The sequence below is a fragment of the Dendrobates tinctorius genome, unplaced genomic scaffold, assembly GCF_039654945.1.
Source record: "Dendrobates tinctorius isolate UK_male_01 unplaced genomic scaffold, ASM3965494v1 ptg000030l, whole genome shotgun sequence".
In the NCBI taxonomy this organism is placed as follows: domain Eukaryota; kingdom Metazoa; phylum Chordata; class Amphibia; order Anura; family Dendrobatidae; genus Dendrobates; species Dendrobates tinctorius.
The window spans coordinates 7,105,504-7,124,374 of NW_027361698.1; the positions used below are offsets into that span (position 1 = coordinate 7,105,504).

Genomic DNA, 18,871 nt, shown 5'->3' on the forward strand with positions numbered 1-18,871 from the left:
AACCAAGGATTTCTGGATTATTAGCTCACCCCAAAATACTATCCAAAATAGTAATAAGGAAAAATAAAGAACACTGCCTTCTACCAGTAAATCCAACATATTCTATGTAGAAAGTTTAATTTTATTCTTTTGTGGTAAGGCAAATGACAAGATGGCAATGGTTTGGCTCGTATACCCAGATGGCTCCTTATGAGAAAGGCTGAGCTGTGAACATGAGCAAAGAAGACCTTTCCTTCTGAATTTTGGATACTCTTCCATTCACTTGGATAGCGATGTGCCGCAGTTCTGAACCCAAGGAAGTGATGCTATTCCCAAACCACTATGGAAACTAAGAGAAGAAGACTCAAGAAAGCAGGTAAACTCCATAATGTTCATAAACATTTAGTCTCCTGATTTAACTTGTTATATGTCTTGTCTAATGTTGATCCTGAAAAAAAAGTTCCCCATTCTTGACGTACGTCACATAGGTGCGGACTCAAGATCTGGGCCTGCTCCATATGTATCAGGTATCGGCGGCAAGATGCGGTCTGTTAAGGCTCGCGCACACTGGGGTATAACACAGCAGAATACTATCAGATGTTTTACCGGATAACACTAACCAATGTTATACTATGAGGCAGTGCAGATCTGTGAGGTTTTTCTCATGCCGATTCAGCAAAATAATTGCAGTATGCTGCGGGTGCATCCGATGATCAGATCACACGCACCCTACAAGTCTATGGATGCATGTGAAACATCAAACTGCACTTGGATGCAATCAGAGTGCAGTTCGATTACCACAGACAACAGAGAAATGAGGTTACCCGCTTTCTCCACACCTGTGCTGCGATTCCCTCATGCAAAAAGAAAAATAGAAATGCCAGAATTGCTATTTATTGGTCACCTCACCTCTGAAAAGATGGAATATAAAGTGATAAAAAAAAGTTTAATGTATTTCAAAAGAGTAAATAAAGAATACAGTTTATTTGTGAAACAATAAAAAGCGTTAAGGCTAGTTTCACACTGGCATATTTTACATGCAGCCCACGGCGCCGCTAAGCCCCGCCCCCTGCCCGTCCCGTCCGGTCATCTCCTCTTATCGCACACGGCCACATGCGATCTGCGCACCCTATCTTTAGCATAGGGTGCGCAGACCGTGCGCTGGCCGTGCGCTAGTAGGATTTTTGCGTGCGCTGCGCACTTTTGAAGGTGCACCGAACGCACCATCTTGCATTTTGGCGCGCTCGGCACACCTTCAAAAGTGCGCAGCGCACGCAAAAATCCTACTAGCGCACGGCCAGCGCACGGTCTGCGCACCCTATGCTAAAGATAGGGTGCGCAGATCGCATGCGGCCGTGTGCGATCATGGAGCGGGCAGGGGGCGGGGCTTAGCGGCGCCGTGCACTGCATGTAAAATACGCTAGTGTGAAACTAGCCTAAGGCTAGTTCATACACTGACTTTTTTTTGTGTTTTCACTCTGCACATTACTGCCATGGAAAAAACATAGCATTTTACTGTGCCAGCAAAGAGAATGAGATTTCTGAAATCTCCTGCACATGCTATTTTTTTTTTTCTTGCAGATTTCAACCTTAAAGTGTTAATTTCTTATCAAATCTGCAGCGTGTCACATCTTTCAAATTTTTGTATTGTTTTTCACCCATTCAAATGTATAGGAAAAAAGCGCATCATAATTGTGTGTATTTTAAGGAGTGGCTTTCTCGCTGACACTGCAAAAAGTCAACGTGTGCACATACCCGAAGTCTGTGAAAAACCGCTCTGAAGGTTCAAATCTACAAGGAAAAATTACGGAGCATATGCAAGAGATTTCAGAATTCGCATTCACTTTGCAGACACTGTAAAATGCTGCACTTTATTTTCCCGTGGCAAAAACGCAGCGTGTGAACAAGCGCAGAAAAGAAATGTTATCTTTTTTAGTTTGTTTATTACTACAAGAAATTAAAAAAAAATAAAGAAAACACAACAAAAACGTTATGACTCTTGGAAAACAGGGACAATAAAAATAAAAAAAATTAGAAAAAGTACATGTGCGTCGCACTGCACCAAATTTTTTTTGCTGAAATATAATACATACAAAAGGAAAAAAAAAATATGCACAAAACAATAGGAAAACAAAAAAAAATGTCAGCGCAAACGGTTTTCAAAGCCGCACATGACTATAAAGTGAATTGGCTAATTTCACAGATTTGAAAGTAAAAAAAACTACACTTTTTTTTTTTTTTTTTTTACTTTTTGCACAAATTCAATATGTTATATAATAAACGGTAAAAATGAGGTTAGTATCTCAGAAATAAAAGAGTTGCGGCGGTTGAACCGCCAGGTGCACAAAAAAGTATTTGGTCATTTCAGCGTTCAATGGCTTCTAAAACTAAGCAGCAATTTTGCAAATCTAATTAAAGGCCCTGTTCACATCACTTTTAATGGTTTTGTACCTTAATCACCTACGTCAGCAGGTGATGGATGCATTACAGGAGGCTGGCTGCTATTTCCAGGGCTCGCCCCGTCCTCTAACATGGCAGGCGATAACAACATTGCTGCGGAGTCTGGACTACTAATTCCACGTACTCCATGTATACTCGTGTATGAGGCCCTCTATGAACAGATCATGGATTCAGGACATACGGAGGGTAAAGCCAGACACGCTCTGTTATTTTACTGAAGAAAGCTCCCCTAACCACAGAAGGACCTCAAGAAATGGATTAGAAGTGATATAGGTCATCCTCACATCCTGAAATGTCCACACACCGAAATCTGGAAAATATATATGTTCCTATGAAAGGTTTTACTAGATTTCATTCCCAGAGAGCAGGAACTCGCGCCAGCCCTGCACAGCCCAGACACAGGACCCTTTTACAGGTCCCCCAGCCCTACAAAACGCCGCGCGTAGTCTATAACTCGCACACTTGGATGTGTTATTTTCGTCAGGACATCAGGAGAGATAGTGACATATTCTCAAGTGTTTCTATTAAGAACATGTTTTTTCCGAGGTATCCATACTGATGACCTAATCCGACATAAAAATCAGAACGTTTGGACGCTGCATGTAATTGGGGTTTTATACCGTTATTGCACATCGTCTTCAGGGAATACATAAAACCTATTACCAACATACAAGGGTAGTGACGGCATACATAATGACACAATGGATGTTCTACAGACCTTCTCAGGAACATATTAAATATCGGATCACCTTCGTACCAACAAAAATGTAGAACATATCTATTGTATACAAAATGTATAATTATTAAATGTAAAATAATATAAGTATACATCTATATACCGACACACACAGTAGGTAAGATTAGATACACTGACGATTTTTCATGTTTCCCACCTACAAAAAATGGAGAGACCTGGAATTTTTATCATAAGTAGAGAGACAAAATCTAAAAAAAAAATCCAGAAAATCACATTGTTTGATTTTTACATAACTCATTTGCAATTTATTGCATGAGATAAGTATTTGCTACAATAGAAAAACAGAACTTAATATTTGGTAGAGAAACTTATGTTTGCAGTTACAGAGGTCAGACGTTTCCTGTAGTTTGCACCCACAGCAGCAGGGATATTGGCCCCCTCCTCCATACAGATCTTCTCCAGATCTTTCAGGTTTCGGGGCTGCAGAAACAGAGTATGCATGTGTATGCAAGAGCTGGGGGGAATATCTGTCAACCGAAAAAATGTTCAGCTGACAGGCATCTATAAACTTCAGGTAACTTTTGCTGGAGTTGTGAGAAGATTTTAAAAATAATTAAACCAGTCAGCCGCCCTGCCCTCAGGGGCTCCATTTGCACCATTCTTGCTCTCACAACAATACAATCAGATGGATCACATTGTAACCTTTTAAATGTTATACCTTTCCTAGCATTTTTATACTTACCTACACATTGCCAATTCCCTCAGAAAACAGTCAACAAGCCTGCCTATAGACACGCTTACTGTAAAGAGTATGAGGCAAAGACTACAGTGCAATTACAAATGCAAGCTCTAAGCAGACATTTGGTTAGAAAGGTGATTTCAGCTCTGAAACGTCCAAAATTGGGAATACAGCTCTGGGCTACCATACATAACTTAAAGGGAAGGTGCCATCCCAAAAAAATTTTTTCAGCAATTGAAAAAATGTAAAGAATTAATGTTTACATTTTCTTAAAAAATATTATCATGTTTTTAATTTTGTAAAATATGAAAAATAATTATAAAAAGTTTGGCATTTCCACTTGTTAACACTAGGGGGAGCAGATACTGAAATTTGGCACAAAAACCTAGTGTACAACTAGCTCACATTACTGCACTGCAGTAATTATGGGCATACAGTGTCCATGGTGTTTGATTTTGATATATGATCATGCCCTAAAATGGACACTGTATGGGCGGAATCTGCTGACATGGGTGTGATGTCCCTCCTCTCCTCCCCTTCTGGGTGTTTGCTAAAGGAAAAGAGAGGATGACATCTAGGAACACAGTGAGCAGCCATTTTGATGGGGCCTGCAAAGTTACTGACTGTCTTTTCATGTAAAGTCTGGATCAGAACAGACCATCAATCAGCAGAAATGTGTCCTGGATTTCTGTGGAGCAGACAAGCAGACGGTCCATCCATGTGTATAAAACACAGCGCTCTATGTACAATCCCTGGCACTGAACAGGGCGCCCCCCATAGACCAGCACACTGCTCTCCTGAAATACTTTGTGCTGCTGTCACCCTGCTCCTTCCTCCATATATCAGGCCCCTGTCGCCTTGCTTTCACACATCGCCAGGACAAGATCTGAGGAGAGGAATGGGGTCTTCGGTCACCGAGGATGGCAGGCAGCAAGGATTCTGGGAGCAGGGTGACAGCAGCACAGAGTATTTCAGGAGAGCAGTGTGCTAGTCTATGGGGGGCACACAGAGAGATATATGGTAGAGGGAGCAGAGTGACAGCAGCACAGAGTATTTCAGGAGAGCAGTGCGCTGGTCTATGGGGGGCACAGAGGTAGATATATGGGGGAGGAGCAGGGAGACAGCAGCACAGAAATCCAGGAAACATTTCTGCTGATTGATGGCCTGTTCTGATCCAGACTTTGCATGCAAAGACCCTATTCCCCTCCTCAGATTCTGTCCTGGCGATATGTGAAAGCGAGGCGACAGGCGCAGTCCGGGGTGACGCTGGGAAGCAGGCTGGGGGGGAATGGAGCCATACAGTAACCATAAAAATGAGACCCCTCTCTTCAGCTGCCTCACCAGCCCTCCCCTGACTGCACCTATTACCCCTGACCCGTGTGCAGGTGCTCAGCCAGAACCACCCCAGAATGGGTCCCCTTTTAGCAGATCACAAATAATACCGCCATATACTTCACACACAATGCCGCCATATAGATCATACACAATACCACCATGTAGATCACACATAAAACCAGCAGGGTGACAGCAGCACAGAGTATTTCAGGAGAGCAGAATCACACGGCAGAGAATTAGATACACGGCTCAGCAGACAGTATCACACAGGCGAGGATTAGACACACGGCTCAGCAGACAGTATCACACAGGAGAGGATTAGATACACGGTTCAGCAGTCAGTATCACACAGGAGAGGATTAGATACACGGCTCAGCAGTCAGTATCACACAGGAGAGGATTAGATACACGGTTCAGCAGTCAGTATCACACAGGAGAGGATTAGATACACGGCTCAGCAGACAGTATCACACAGGAGAGGATTAGATACACGGTTCAGCAGTCAGTATCACACAGGAGAGGATTAGATACACGGCTCAGCAGACAGTATCACACAGGAGAGGATTAGATACACGGTTCAGCAGTCAGTATCACACAGGAGAGGATTAGATACACGGCTCAGCAGACAGTATCACACAGGAGAGTATTAGATACACGGTTCAGCAGTCAGTATCACACAGGAGAGGATTAGATACACGGCTTAGCAGACAGTATCACACAGGAGAGTATTAGATACACGGTTCAGCAGTCAGTATCACACAGGAGAGGATTAGATACACGGCTCAGCAGACAGTATCACACAGGAGGATTAGATACACGGCTCAGCAGTCAGTATCACACAGGAGAGGATTAGATACACGGCTCAGCAGACAGTATCACACAGGAGAGGATTAGATACACGGTTCAGCAGTCAGTATCACACAGGAGAGGATTAGATACACGGCTCAGCAGTCAGTATCACACAGGAGAGGATTAGATACACGGTTCAGCAGTCAGTATCACACAGGAGAGGATTAGATACACGGTTCAGCAGTCAGTATCACACAGGAGAGGATTAGATACACGGCTCAGCAGACAGTATCACACAGGAGAGGATTAGATACACGGCTCAGCAGTCAGTATTACACAGGATAGGATTAGTTACACTGCTCAGCAGTCAGTATCACACAGGATAGGAATAGTTACACTGCTCAGCAGACAGTATCACAGGATAGGATAAGAAACGCAGCTCAGCACACAGTATCACACAGAATAGTACTAGATACACAGCTCAGCAGACAGTATCACACAGGAGAGGATTAGATACACGGCTCAGCAGTCAGTATCACGCAGGATAGGATTAGATACACGGCTCAGCAGTCAGTATCACACAGGATAGGATAAGTTACACTGCTCAGCAGTCAGTATCACACAGCATAGGATTAGATACACAGCTCAGCAGTCAGTATCACACAGCATAGGATTAGATACATGGCTCAGCAGTCAGTATCACACAGGATAGGATTAGATACACGGTTCAGCAGACAGTATCACACAGGAGAGGATTAGATACACGGCTCAGCAGTCAGTATCACACAGGATAGGATTAGATACACGGTTCAGCAGTCAGTATCACACAGGATAGGATTAGATACACGGTTCAGCAGTCAGTATCACACAGGAGAGGATTAGATACACGGCTCAGCAGGCAGTATCACAGGAGGTATTACAGATATGCCTACACTGGTGAAACTTCCAGCCCCCCCCCCAATTATACACTAGACTATGGGCTGTATATGTCACTGTCCTCACACAGCCATAAAAGCTCTCATAAAAGCAAAGGTGTCAGATTACCGGAGATCACTGGGGCTGTGTGTGAGTGAGGAGGCGGAGACAGAGCAGGAGGACAGTGGAGCTGGAGCAGGAAGCACGGTGCAGAAAGTGGAGCTCAGCAGATAGCACTGGGCTACAGTAAAATGGCGCCCAGTCACACCTACAGCAGTGAATGGTGCAGCCCACAGGGGCGTGCCCAGTTCACTGCTAATGAGGCTGCATGGTGGGGTCGCAGTCTCCTATGTCCAGGGACGGCCATATTTGCAGACTGTATGAGTCCTCCACAGATCTGCAAATCAAGATGGCAGCGCCCAGTGGCTACATTAAAACATTATTACAAACAAACCATAAATCCTAGTTAGTACAACATTTGCTGAAACAACATGTTTTGTTACTTACTCTTGTTTTGCAAATTATATAAAATTGCGGCACCTTCCCTTTAAAGAGGTATTCTCAAGTTGTCTCTTGCAGCTTACAGCTTTGCAGTCTCCTTTTCTTTCTAGTTGCTTTGTGGGGTAGGTACTCTTCCTTGAGTGACAGTACTGGTCAGGTGCTCCATTCTGTTACAACACATTAACTGTCTGTCACTGCTCCTTCTGGAGTCTTTATACTTACACTAGCTGAAGAGCCTGGTGGTGCCCGGGCCTAGTAACTAACTACGGTTAGCTATAACAAGTTATAATGATTATACCTATATACTAGCTGTTTCCAGCCAGCTAACGCTCGGCACGCTCACTGCTATCTATTTAACGCTGCTGGTGATTAAACTAAAGTAAATAATGACAACATTCAATAGCGCTTACGCAGGTGGTAAATTAAATTAAAATGAAGTTAACAATAATAATCATTAAAAATCTGAATATTACTAATATACATTTTATTCACAGTGTAAAATCAAAAACAAACTGGATTCAGTAAGATGTGCATTTTTTATTCATTCCAGCATCTAAACAAATTTCATAAACATAAATTGAGTTAAAATTTCTCTGTAAACACAATTAAATGTACGTTTACCTTGGCTGAAGTGGTTGAATTACATAGAAAGGAAGTGCTGCGTGTGGTAATGTGTGGGGACGGAGCCTCGTGTGGTAATGTGTGGGGACGGAGCCTCGTGTGGTAATGTGTGGGGACGGAGCCTCGTGTGGTAATGTGTGGGGACGGAGCCTCGTGTGGTAATGTGTGGGGACGGAGCCTCGTGTGGTAATGTGTGGGGACGGAGCCTCGTGTGGTAATGTGGGGGGACGGAGCCTCGTGTGGTAATGTGTGGGGGACGGAGCCTCGTGTGGTAATGTGTGGGGGACGGAGCCTCGTGTGGTAATGTGTGGGGGACGGAGCCTCGTGTGGTAATGTGTGGGGACGGAGCCTCGTGTGGTAATGTGTGGGGGACGGAGCCTCGTGTGGTAATGTGTGGGGACGGAGCCTCGTGTGGTAATGTGTGGGGACGGAGCCTCGTGTGGTAATGTGTGGGGACGGAGCCTCGTGTGGTAATGTGTGGGGACGGAGCCTCGTGTGGTAATGTGGGGGGACGGAGCCTCGTGTGGTAATGTGTGGGGACGGAGCCTCGTGTGGTAATGTGTGGGGACGGAGCCTCGTGTGGTAATGTGGGGGGACGGAGCCTCGTGTGGTAATGTGTGGGGACGGAGCCTCGTGTGGTAATGTGGGGGGACGGAGCCTCGTGTGGTAATGTGGGGGGAAGGAGCCTCGTGTGGTAATGTGGGGGGACGGGATTGTGTGTGGTGATGTGGCGTGGGGGCCGGATTGTGTGTGGTAATGTGGTGGGGGGCAGGATTGTGTGTGGTAATGTGGTGGGGGGCAGGATTGTGTGTGGTAATGTGGTGGGGGGGCAGGATTGTGTGTGGTAATGGGGTGGGGGGCAGAGCTACTGTGCAGGGGGCGGGATTAGAGAGTAATCACGATGCCTCATATATATATATAGATATATAAAGCTGAGTGTAGAGCCCCGCCCATTCCGCATAGCCACATTCACTATAATATCCCACATTATCCTGTCAGCCAGAGCTACTGGACTACTACCCCTAATATCCCATATTATCCCGTCAGCCAGAGCCACAGGACTACTACCCCTAATATCCCACATCATCCCGTCAGCCAGAGCCACAGGACTACTACCCCTAATATCCCACATCATCCCGTCAGCCAGGGCCACTGGACTACTACCCCCAATATCCCACATCATCCCATCAGCCAGAGGCACCGTACAGCTACCGCTAACATCCCACATCATCACGTCAGCCTGGAGTCAGAACCAAAGCGCTGAGTAGAACGGTCCTAACTTCCATACTGGGGATCCCTTTAATAGAAACCTGAGGGGAGTATCAGAGCGCTGAGGGATTTACCCTAACCTCCATACCGGAGATCCCTTTAAGAGAGGCCTGGGGTCAGTACCAAAGTGCAGTGTGGATTTTCCCTCACTTCCGTACTGAGGATCCCTTTATGAGGGGACTTTGGTCAGAACCAGAAAGCTGAGTGGATTTGCCCCAACTTTCATACCGGGGATCCCTTTAAGAAAGCCTGGGGTCAGAATTAAATCGTTGGATGGATTTGCCTTGAATTCCATACCAGAGATCCGTTTAAGAAAGGCCTGGGGTCAGTACCAAAGCGCAGAGTGGATTTGCCCTAAATTCCATACCAATGATCCCTTTAAGAGACCCTGGGGTCAGTACCAAAGCGCTGGATGGATTTGCTCTGACTTCCATACCAATGATCCCTTTAAGAGGGAAGATGTGCCTACGGGATGGAGGATGTGTGATGGGGATATAGGCAGAGGAGGGGGGATTCATTTCTGTCATGTACTCTGTGCTCCTGTCTGGGGGGGCAGACAATGGCTGGGAGCTTAGGTTCCCATGGATGTACATTTCTCCCACCATGTCAGTGTCTGCTGAGGTGTTGTCAAGTGAGAAAACTGTTGGTCATAGCAACCAATCACAGCTCAGCTACTTTTAACCAGCTCTGGTAAAATGAGAGATGCTTAGTGATTGTTTGCAAGGAAAACTGTTGCTCATAGCAACCAATCACAGGTCAGCTTCTTTTGAACAGCTCTGGTGAAATCAAAGATGCTTCGTGATTGGTTGGTGATACACATACACATTCAGCTAATATATAAAGCCCAAGTGTGTGTGTAAGTGTGTGTGTACGTGTGTGTGTATGTCCGGAATTGGCATCCGCACCGTCGCAGCTACAGCCACAAAATTTGGCACAGTCACACATCTGGACCCCAAGAGTGTCCTAGGCTATGTTGTGAGGCGAAATTTTAACCCTGTACGTTCCAATTCACCAATTTTGCCCCTATCTACATAATGGGGAAAAAGTGTGTGTGTATCAAGCCCCGCCCCTCATTATGTCATAATGGTTGCCATGGCGACGCTGATGTCATCATAGATTGCAAGCCACGCCGCTCATTATGATGTCATAATGGTTGATTATGGGATGGAGGATGTGTGATGGGTATATGGGCACTGGACTATGGGATGGAGGATATGTATGACGGGTATATGGGCACGGGACTATGGGATGGATGATGTGTGATGGGTATATGGGCACTGGACTATGGGATGGAAGATATGCATGACGGGTATATGGGCACGGGACTATGGGATGAAGGATGTGTGATGGGTATATGGGCATGGGACTATGGGATGGAGGATGTGTGATGGGTATATGGGCATGGGACGGCGAATATGTATGATGGGTATATGGGCATGGGACTATGGGATGGAGAATATGTATGATGGGTATATGGGCATGGGACTATGGGATGGAGGATATGTATGATGGGTATATTTGCACGGGACTATGGGATGGAGGATATGTATGATGGGTGTATGGGCACGGGACTATGGGAAGGAGGATAATTATAATTTGTTATAACTAACCACAGTTAGTTACTATGCCCGGGCAGCGCCGGGCTCTTCAGCTAGTTTTTATATATAGAGATAACAGAGCGTTTCAATAAGCACACAGTTCTGGAGAGTGAGTGCCATGGTTGGGAGAACTGCTCTGGGAACAGCTGATGCTGGGTGCCAAGGGAATGTGATCCTAAAGAACTGATAAGAGCCCTGTCAGGAGCTGATAGTTGCTCTGCTCCCTCCTCCCTATCTGCTATATCGAAAGCAATGGGCTAGAGAGAGTTGAAGGGTATTTTAGGAGTTAACTCCTCTATTGAAATGTAATTATTGCACAAAGTTAGCCAGGCTCTGTTAGCTGAGTTCATTAGAAACAAGCTGTACACTATGTAAGATAAAGGCTCTCAGAGCAGGAGAATGACAGCAGATAGAAAAAGCAAGTCAATCGCAACTTTGATTATTTTCAAGCAAGTCAACTGCAACTCTGCTTATTTTCAAGATGTGAAATGGACAACAGCAATTTAATAACATGAGAATAACCCAATACTAATTAAAAAGCATAAACTGTATAAGGTGACATATAATACCATTATAACACAATTAAAAAAAGAAAAGAATTGGCTGCAGATTCACAATTATCAAAGAAATAACACTTTATTTTATCATAATCAGAGTAACAGGATAAATCACGTTAAAAACACTTAAAAAAAATGTTAAATTGCACAAACTCACTCACTAACACTAATCTGAATAGCAACCCCTGATAGCGACGATGATCATAGTGGAAAATAAGATATGTGGCAATATAAATAAATGTATAAAATTGGTAAAGTCGTGCTACCAGAGATAAAGGAAAAATAATTCAATATACAGTACAGTAATATTGAAAAATATATGCAGGATCCATAAAAAAAAGGCAACAAAGATAGTATCAAATAATAGAACTCATTCCTATAGCCTCAAAAGAAGAGTGAAATGTACATGTGTATCGCCGCAGTGCAGCTTCATCACTGGTTCACAGTACGCATTGTCTAACTAATTAAAATCGATCACACCTCATCTCCTGATACTACAAAAATATATTCAATACATGCGAAACATGGATTTTTGTGATAAACTCATCGTAAAATCCTTTTCTCCGAGAAGCTCATTGTGGGACACAGGTACTGTGGTGAACGCTACTGCCGCCAGGAGACTGACACTAAGTGGATGAACAAAAAGGTTAGCTCCTCCTCCACAATATACACCCTCGCCTCGATTGCAGGCGGAATCAGTTCGGTGCAAAAGCAGTAGGAGATCTACAAGACATAATCAGCCTCAATGTAGGTAACAACAAGTCTAGAAAACCCACCTGGTATCATAAATACCTATTAATAAGCAAAAAGGAGCCAATTGGCTAACAGGGTGGGTACTGTGTCCCCCAATGAGCGTCTCGGAGAAAAGGATTTTACGGTGAGTTTATCACAAAAATCCATGTTTCTCTTTCGCCTCATTGGGGGACAAAGGTACTGTGTGACATCCTAAAGCAGTCCCTGGGTGGGAGTTGACTCACCGGTCCAAGCTACACGCACCTACTGTGTAAGGGTGCGCCACTGTTTGGAGAGAGAATCCTTTTACCCAAGCTGCATGTGCTGAAGCCAGCGTATGGACATTTGTAATGTTTGGAGAATGTGTGCAGCTGAACCAGGTTGCCGCCTTGCCTACCTGCTCCGCCGATGCCTGGTGCCGAGAAGCCCGCGAGTCGCCCATAGCTCGAGTTGAGTGCACTCTGATCTCTGCTGGCATAGCTGCGCCTCCGGTGCGGTAGGATTCCTGAATCATCAGGCGAATCCACCTGGCTATAGTCACTCTTGATGCAGCAAGTCCCTTCCTGCGACCCTCAGGGAGCACGAACCGCGTCTGTCTGACGAAAGGATGCTGTCTGTGACACGTACCCCCTGGGAGCTCTCCCTAGGTCTAACGTATGAAGAGCCTCTTCCACCTGGTGTACTGGTGCCGGGAAAAAAAGGAGGGCAAGGCAATATCCTCATTAAAACAAAATGAGGAAACAACCTTCTGCAGAAAAAGGGGGAGCTGGTCTAGGAACCACCTTTATCCTTGTGAGATATCAGGAATGGAGCTCGGCAAGATAGAGCTGCCAGCTCCGGGTCACGCCGGATTGATGTTATCACCACGAGGAACACCAACTCCCAGGGGAGGTATGTCGAAGATACCTACTGTAGAGGCTTGGATGTAGCTTCCTGCAAAACGCCTAGAACCAGGCTAAGGTCCCAGTTGTCCCGAGGGGTCCTATAGAGGGGTACCAAGTGAGAGACCCCCTGGCTGAAGGTCCATACCTGCAGACTGGTAGCTTATTTCTTCTGCACTGGTGTACCACACGGCCAATCCCTGACTGTAGGCTGGCTGTTTCATTTGGTATTTATGCACCTGTGCAGCTGCCATTGTAATTTGGTCCGCTGCACCCTGTATTAGTGCAGATGCATTTAGGCCTGTCTGGTTTGTATCTGAATTTTTTGGCGGATTTTTTCCTCTTTTTGAGGTTTTCATGTTAGAGTAGGACTGGCAAGTGTAAGGAACTTTGATGCAGTTTGCCAGCTTCCGTATTAAGGCCTTAATATCAACCAATACCTTACATATATTGATATGTTTTTTGTGCACTTTTTATATTTCTTTCAGGGTGCAGTTGGGCCCAAATGGTTCTGCAAACTTGTGTCCTCTGTTCACACGGGATGCATTCTAGTTGGCACTGGGCAGCCCCCCTATATGGTGTTACTAAGAGGTCGTGAACCAGAAGCCCTGCATTCCCTGTGTGAACACTGCCCCATGCGGATTATTTCTTCTGCACTGGTGTACCACACGGCCAATCCCTGAGTGTAGGCTGGCTGTTTCATTTCGTAGCGATTCCTCGCTGGAACAGGACGGATAAGGCAGATATTAGTCTCCTAAGGGAACTTGGGGCTAACCCTGAGTCCATGCCGGACTGGGAAAAACCGCCAAAATGTTGGGAATAGAGAATCCCAGTGGAGAACGGCCGTGGTCCTGACATCATGAAAAGACAATCCTCCAGGTGTGGTGGAAAATATGTACTGAGGCGGGCTTCTGGGCACTAACCATTGTAGTAACCACATTGCGTCCGAACCCAGCCTAGGTCAGAAACCAAGATTCAACGGCTAAACCGCCAAACATAGGGCCCTTGGATTTGGGTGGTAGCTCGGGACCTGAGAAGGTAGGTGTGGGCGCCCTGGCAGTTGCCAGGGAATGTCAGCGACTATCTGCACCAGGTTTGCGTACTACGCCCGCCGAGGCCAATCTGGGGCCAAAAGCGTCACTGGAACCTCCGTCTGCCTTGATCCTCTTGATGATCCTTGGGAATAGCGGCAGCGGGCAAAATAGGTATGGGAGGCGAATACTGGTTCCATGGCAGAACCAACGCATTCCCAGCGCTTGCCTGCGGGTCCCGGGACCGAGGCGACCAACACGGTCACTCTGGTGCCTACCCCGGAAGCCGTCCGTTCCACGTCCGTCGTTCCCAAACATCGGCATACTTGCCGGAAAAAAACCTTGAGGTGTAGTGACCATTCCCTGGACACAAGACCCTACCGGCTAAGGAAGCCTGCCGCCCAGCTTTCTACGTCTGGAAATGTGGACGGCCGATCACCGAGTGATTCCTCTCGGCCCAGTGAGGGATGTGCCTCACTTCGTACATGGATGCTCTGCTGCGGGTGCTTCCATGGTGTTGTCCGCCTGAATCCGGACGGGGCGGCCTGCTAGAGGATGATGAAAAAGTTGCTGAGCCAGCCGGGCTGTTGAATTTCTAACAAGTTGATTGGGATGCGAGCCACCTGCGGCGACCACCGTCCCTCGTGATGGTGAAAAAAAACTGCTCCGTAGCCAAGGAAACTGGCGTCAGTTGTGACCACCAACCTATGGTCCGGGGGAAAGGGTTTCCCCTGAAAATGGCAGGAACTGACTGTCCTCCATCCAAGTGCCTGTCTGACCTGCCTGGGCAACCGGCACTGGTGGTCGAGTGAGAACGGGCTCTTGTCCCATGATAACAAGGGGGCGTGCTGCAGGGGGTGAGGATGGAGTTGAGCAGCTGGGATTGTTCCCATTGCTGCCACTCTCTTCTTTCATGCAAAGATGAAAGGTAAGAGAGGCTGGCTGGTGAAGTATCTGGACTTGCCGAAGAGCTAGGGCCTCGTCTTGAGGAAGGATCCTCGGGAGGTGCTGAAGATCATCCTTAAAAGGGAACTCCTTTCAACTGGGACCGGGGATGATCTCTCTGGGTTGATGAAGTTTTAGGACCAGAATGGGCCTGGCAGCCCTGTCCCTTTGGGGACCGTGAACAGGTCGGAATAGAAACCCTGACCTCGTTCGCCTTCCGGTCCGGGGATATCAACACCGTTTTTCCGGAGCAACTCGATGGGGGCTGTTTGACAAAGTCTAACTTGTACCCCGAGGATACCAGCTCCCTTACCCATGTGTCGTGCACAAAGGAGAGCTTCAGTAGACATGGCGAGGTCAGAGTAGGCGACTGCCTACTCTGCCGGTGTCGCCCGGCACTTGCCTCGCGCCATTAGGCCGAAGATTCCTGGGATCTAGGTGTCCTTGATCTGGGGTTGTTGGGATCGCATTCTCCCCAATGGGTTAGCTCCATTTGAGACTTTATGATCTCTGTCCTAGTTGGGGCAACCTGCAACAGCGGAGTAGGTTGCTGAAGCTCCCCTGGGGTTGCGAAAGGATTGAAACAGTGTCTGAAGCAGGTGACGAAAAAAAGCTGCTTAACCCTTTATTGAGGGAGAAAACTGCTTCTGCCCCCTGTGGGGTCAGAAATAATCTGGTCCAACCTTTCACCATATAGGCGAATATAACCACGCTCTGCCTAGAATGGCCGGTGGCACCCCTCTGATAAGGTAAAGAAGTTAGGGACTTCTTGGAGGTTAAGTCTACACGCCAAGTCCTCCTGATTAGCAATATCTGCTATCTCTGCAGGCAGGTCCATACCCTGCAAGACTGTATAATGATTCAGACCGAGAGCCCATGGCCTTAACTACGCAAGTTGCAGTGAACGATGGAGAAAGTGCTGAACCCGACGCCTTAAATACTGAGCGAGCCAGGATCACTATGAGACAGTCGGTGGGATCCTTAATTGAGGAACCGTTAGGTATGGACAACAGGGCTTTAGAGGCCAAGCGCGACACGGGTGGATTTACCGCCAGGGGTTCCACCCACCTCAAACGTCAAGCGTTTTCTCTATGTCGTCAACTGTGGGTGAGCGGCAATTACTCTAAGAGGCTGCTTGACCCACTTAAATGACACCCTGTGCCCTAAGGCCAGGGTGGATCTATTTGTCAATCGCCAGGGTCTGGTTGACGGCCTCGATAAGGCTGTTCATTGTTTCCTGGTAACTCAGAGTAACTAAGTCAAGGGGCTCGTCCGAGTCGTAATCCGAATTCTCGTTATCGACTACTGGCGAGGGCGAGCGAGAGGCAGAGCTCACGGATGCCGAGGCACCGGAACCGACCGGGAGACGCTATGTGGGTCCGATTCCCCCGCATCTGCCTAGTGAGAGAGCGGCCCCTGCAGGCCGGAGGCTCCTGTGAGGCGGAGGACCCCTCAAAGACAGGTGAGCCACTATCCCTGCCCTATCTGGGGCTTGAAGGGACTCGATTGCTCTCGTAATGCCATAGACTGAGACAGAGGCAGTGCCCATGACGGTCGCAGGGGAGGGCTCCTGGGCACTTAGGACTTGCAGATTTCAGATTTTTCCTGTGGGAAGGCGGATCGACAGGAGGTGCATGCAGCATACAGAAAACGTGTACGTCTTAGCTGCTCTGGGCATGGTGACCCTGCTAGGTGATATGCCTGCAGGGTTCCACTGCTTAGCCTCTGGCAAAAAAGCAGAGGGTGGCCTTCTCCTTCAGAGGTAGCACTTACCCCAGTCCTGTGCCCAGTCTTGGATCTCCTTTAGGCGTCCTGCCTGCCGAACCGCTGTACGCTTTTCCAAAAGGTGCGCCTCGGTGTGTGGGCGGCCCTGCAGGGAGAGAAGGTGCCGCCGGTGACGTCCTACGGGCCGAGCTTCTGCTCGAGGCCTAACGCCGGCTGAAGCCGGGGACTAAATTTTTCGGCACCCGCCCGAGGCTCCGGGGGCGGATCCGCCGGAAGTACGCTCGTCACGGGGGCGGAACTTCTGCCCGCGGCCTAGTACCGGCCAAACCTGGGGACTAAATTTTGATTAAAATTAAACTGAGGCCTGGTCAGGATATGCGCTGCCGAGTGCTACCGCTGTGGGGACGCATGCTGACGCCCGACCGCTGCTGCCGCCTAGGGAAATGCGGACCCTGGGGGTTTCAGGAGCCCTCCCAGCCCACCTCCTTCAGCGCCTCACCCCTGGAGCTCCAGCTGATCCTCAGGTTAGAGGGGCAAGGGGGGCTGCATCCAAATCAAGGACGGTGCAGGCACCCTAGCTCCATCTTTCCCTCCAGGGGATCAGGAGAGGGACCGTCCGCCGCCTTGCAGCACCGCAGTCTAGCCTTGGTGGTGCAGTGGGGGCCGCACGGACTATTCGTAGGCCTCCGTACAGCCTAGGGTTTCGATACCTTAGGGTGGTCAGGGCGAGTCCGGCATCATGTCCCGCGTCGTGGGAAAGGATACGTGGAGGCAACACTCGCACGTGCTCGCCCGTTGATGGTTTGGGGAAATCGGACCCTTTCAAAAGGATCCGTTGCCCCTGTCTCATGTTCATGGAAAGTAGAAAGCAAAAAGTCTGAGAAAAAAAAAAAAAGACCAGACATGTCCCACGTCGCAGGAAAGGATACGTGGAGGTGACACTCGCATGTGCTCGCCTGTTGTTGGTTTGGGGAAATCGGACCCTTTCAATAGGATCCGTTGCCCCTGTCTCATCTTCATGGAAGGTAGAAAAAAAAAAAAGTAAGTCTGGAAAAAGACCAGACGTGTGTGCCTCCTAGGACACTGAGCAAGAACTGATTCCGCTTGTAATCGAGGCGAGGGTGTATACTGCGGAGGAGGAGCCAACCTTTTTTTCATCCATTTAGTGTCAGCCTCCTGACGGCAGTAGCATACACCACAGTACCTGTGTCCCACAATGAGGCGAAGGAGAAAAAATATACCTTCCATGTATTTCAGTCCCACCACTTGCTAAGTGACAGTTGGTCCAGATTGGAAATATAGACCCATGGCCACTAGTTAATTGGAGATGTGTGGACTATTCTTTTGTGTCAGTGCTTGCTCATGTTTTAGACCCATCACTCTTTTTTGCTGTGATGTGTCGTTCCGTCTAAGAGATTATAACTGGGGTTACAAATACAAATCTCCATAGTGTCCAAAACTAGCGACTATAGGTTTTAACCTGCAGGTTACAGTAGGAAGAATAGGAGCTCTGGAGCAGCAACTACTGCTCTAAGAAGTGACATAGCGTCCTCACAAGAGAACTGGAACATTCATGAAACACATGCAAGCTTTATTATTTGGGCAGAAGGAAGTTTTAAACGCTTCCAAATGCAATTTCTAATAAAAAAGATATTTGTAGGATGTTATAAGACGGTGATGAAAGAAATGTCTGAACACAGAAATGGGACCTGAGTGGCTATTATTACAATAGGAACACATAAAACATTTATACATATATAACAAGAATGCCTTGGCCGCTACGGAACATACTGTACATCTTGTTCTGCTCTTGCTTTACTTCTTCTCATTGTATCTGAAGTGCAGATCTAAATCAGAGCCGGGCAATAGTGGAGATCCGCAGATACTGTACATGTGCGCTAAGCAGGATTTATGGCTAGGATATTGGAACAATCCCTTGTCCCCATTATTACTTTTAAACAGGTCATAACTTTAAGCTCTTGAAAGCAATAGGCAAATAGTGTGTTGTAGCATCGCAATTGTGTCAGGGCTGAACACGGCAACCAGTGGTAAGAGTAGTGCAGGGGAGTCACACAATGAAGACCCCTTACCTACTGT

At 47.2% G+C, this 18,871-nt stretch overlaps 1 protein-coding gene across 4 annotated transcripts in view; it reads right to left on the reverse strand.

Moving 5' to 3' along the window:
- Nucleotides 1-18,871, reverse strand: part of TBCK (TBC1 domain containing kinase) — a 536,201-nt gene that overhangs the window by 473,575 nt on the left and 43,755 nt on the right. The gene's annotated exons all lie outside the window — the stretch shown is intronic.